This window comes from Primulina huaijiensis, unplaced genomic scaffold (genome assembly GCF_012295235.1).
Source record: "Primulina huaijiensis isolate GDHJ02 unplaced genomic scaffold, ASM1229523v2 scaffold43257, whole genome shotgun sequence".
NCBI classification, from domain to species: domain Eukaryota; kingdom Viridiplantae; phylum Streptophyta; class Magnoliopsida; order Lamiales; family Gesneriaceae; genus Primulina; species Primulina huaijiensis.
Window position 1 is genome coordinate 1 of NW_027360458.1, and position 3,601 is coordinate 3,601.

The window sequence follows — 3,601 nt, forward strand, 5'->3', positions numbered from 1 at the left end:
CGCTGTGGAGAGAACTAAACAGAAACTCCAAACGAAGCAGCCAGGACGAAGAATGGTTGTTGCCTGATGTTCGCTGCTGCGGTGGAAAGAAGAACGCATAACATGTTTCATTGTCTGTGTTCCCTGTTGTGGTGGAAGGAAAAACACGTGATATGTTTATAGGATCATTCTACCATACAAATAAGATAAAAATAAAAGTTTGTCCAATTTTCCTCCAGTATAGGACAAAGTATCTCCAAAATTGAAATCCGAAAATTAGGGAATGAAGTCATGAAAGAAATTAGAATAATAGGATACTCCTTAGTTCACATTCCTTGTTCTTTGCTATGGATATATTGATCTACACTTCATAATACATTATTTTTGAATTTATGGCGGAAATGAGATCAACATAGCAGAGAAACATAGATGTGATTACATTTAATGACTACGTATCTAATGAGCAGGAAAGAGCTGAAAACATTAAAACATAAAAAATAAATATGCCACCTGTTTGGAATGTCTTTGAACCAGAGCTATAGTCCAGATGGTATTCTTGCATCTTAATCGAATCGCTTGTGTTAGAAAAGCATTGCAACCAAACATGTTTTCATATGGCATCCCTTCTTCTGCTGTTGATGATACATTTTTCTGTAAACTTTGCATTATAGGATATGTATAGCTACAGAAAAAATCTTTTGTCAAATCGACACTGGATAAAAGCTTATTGTACAGGCAGACAATGAGACAAATTTTACCTATGAATAATGTATAGATATTGCCTTTAAATCAATCGGTAATAGACATGCACCTACTGGTATTTTTTCATGGATAATTTATGAAATCCTTCGTATATTTTCCCCGGTAAATAATAGGCAAAGTGACTAAGCAACGAAAACTTTGTCCATGGAGGTGAAATGGGTGTTTTGCTCCAATATATATCGAAGACAATTGATACTAAACAGATCATTCTTGTCCAAAATTGAACCAAATAACATGCACAAATTGATATTTTGGTTAAAAAAGATTAATCGATCTTCTCCCAAGATCATATAAATAAATAAAATCCAAATCTCAATCTAAAAAACCCCACTTGGCATAAGAACAAGGAAGTTAGCGATGGATGTTCGTGTGATGATGACCACACTAAAAGAGATCATGGGTCCAATGGCAGGAGACTGGTAAATAAAATCATAGGGCAACTCTGCGCAATACTACTACGTCAAAAAATCCTCTATAGTGCATTAGTGTGTTATGTTAGTAAATAAGGAACTGAAACACGTGGAATGGTAATTATTTGGCTCTCATCTATTCTATATATAGCATGGCCACATATACATCCAATCTGCCGACGCTTTGTCACCAGTATTATATAATATGATTCCAAAAATTCAATGCAGCCTTAAACCACCAAAAAGGATGAAACCACAATGAAAAGATTATACAAGGGCACAAAGCAACCATTCTATTCTAACATCAGGAATACATTTGATAAAATTGAACTTCTATAAGAGCTTTATTATCTAGACTTACCAACAATGCCATATACCTTGGCAACAAAATTTAACCCTCCAGTGGCACGATTTCCCTCAGCAATCCTTTGGAGCAAGCTCTTGACTTCTTGGGGAGGATAAACCACGGGGTCTTCACTAATATTCAAATCCGAGGGCTCCATTCTATCAATCTTTAGCACCCTAAAAAATCTCTTATTCCTACCACTTCCAATCAAATAAAACCTCTGAAAATAATTGAAGGAAACGTCAGACCACATTAAAAATATGCATTAAAAGCTACCATTAGCCGAATATATTGTTTTTTACGTTCGTACATTCCAATACCTCTGATCGGAAAAGGGGCCATATCCGGTATGACATAAAACTTTGTCAATTGCGTCTTAAAAATTTAAATAAAACTATCAAACGAAACGGAGCTCTAAAATTCAAAATTTCAAATCATACTCACACAAAGTTTGAATGAGATTATTTCAATTCTAAGGCTTCAACTATTTGTATCCAAGTACAATGTGAGTTCACCTCGAAGATCGTATAGAGCACTTCCTTAGGAACGCAATTAAAAATTAGCAAGTCAATGCAACAAAACAGAGCGGTAAAATTCTCGGTCATCCAAATTTCAATCAAATCAATCTTATTAAATATCGAATGAAAAATAGAGAAATTAAAACCGATAAACTATAAACCCATGATATATACCAAAAAATTAATGACAAAATTATGTACCGTCAAATGTCAAGCAGAACAATTCTAGTACACCATCCATTTTCTTAAGAGAAATAAACGAACAACAACGGAAACAAAAAGAAAATGAGCTTCCCACTGATAACTAACTGAATTAAAATAAAAGTGGGGAATTACAACAGGTCCTTCGTTTAGGCAGAACCTTGTGCCTTTACAGCTTTCCTTCTTTCCGCCATTTTTCCTCTTCTCTTCCACCTTCTCAGCAGTCAACTAAATCGTTCTGCAAAAAGAAATGCACTGTATAAATCGCACTTCCTTCACACGTTTTATAGAAGAAATTTAAAAATTATTCCGTACATAAATATATACGAGAAGCTGGAAGAAAAAGGACGCAGACAACACACCAAGCAAACCTTTTGTTGGCCTTTGGTCGCTAAAATGGAAGGAAGACGATTATTCCGTACATAAGTAAATACGAGAAGCTGGAAGAAAAAGGACGCAAACAACACACCAGGCAAACCTTTTGTCGGGCTTTAATCGCGGCAAAGGAAGGAAGACGAAAAACAAGGCCGAAGAGACGTAGAAAACGCACTGCAGCCGACAGTTCTATGGTGCGGTGGACACAAGAGCCCTCCTCTTGACCAAAGGGAGGAAGACGAAAAACAAGGCCGAAGAGACGGAGAAAACGCACTGCAACCGGCAGTTCTATGGTGTGGTGGAGACAAGAGCCCTCCTCTTGACAGCACAATTTGTTGGGAAAGCAATGTAGGACGCGTGTTATTTTTTGACCGAGAACCGTACCGAAACTGGCCATTTGAAAATTATTCAGGCTTTCATATAAGTAGATAAATATTAGAGAATGTAATTGGCATAATTACTGTAAATCTTTTTTTTTTATCATAACTAAGTAATCATGATTCACATGTTAACCTACAAAAAATCCTTACAAACCGGAGTGTGAAATAAACATGTGGAATACTATTGGGATGAATCCATAACTTTCGGATGTTAATTCAATCTCAAAAGCTAACTCAAAGATAAAAAATTGTTCAATTCTATATATAATAATTATAAAAAATAAGAAGACCGAGTAATTCATTCGGTCCTTTTGCACGTTGGAGTCAAGCGTTATTCCGAACAAATGATAATAATAAATTATTGAAATTTGGGATATTTATAATAGGATTATAATAATACCTAAACACGTTATTTACGACAAAATTATGGAATTTTACGTATAATATAATCATGGATGATTACTTGTTATCGTTAGTTTTTAAATTAAATAAGCAATCAAATCTAAAGAACAAGTTAATATCGATGCTTTTTCCCCACCTTTTTTTTACTGTAGGGGACTGAAAATTTTTAGAGTTAATAATAAGATTTAAATTGTAACTCGGTAATTTATATTTCAAATTTTTTTTAGA

At 34.6% G+C, this 3,601-nt stretch overlaps 1 long non-coding RNA gene across 2 annotated transcripts; it reads right to left on the reverse strand.

Annotated features, from left to right (window-relative positions):
- Positions 1-1,254: 1,254 nt before the first annotated feature.
- On the reverse strand, positions 1,255-2,894 carry LOC140969983 (uncharacterized). 2 transcript variants are annotated; one of them, XR_012174041.1, is made up of 3 exons: positions 2,695-2,894; positions 2,532-2,607; positions 1,255-2,454 (listed from the first exon to the last, which is right to left on the reverse strand). It is a non-coding gene; the product is annotated as an uncharacterized lncRNA (long non-coding RNA). The 2 variants fall into 2 exon arrangements; XR_012174042.1 differs by having other exon boundaries at positions 2,686-2,894.
- Between the last annotated feature and the right edge of the window lie 707 nt (positions 2,895-3,601).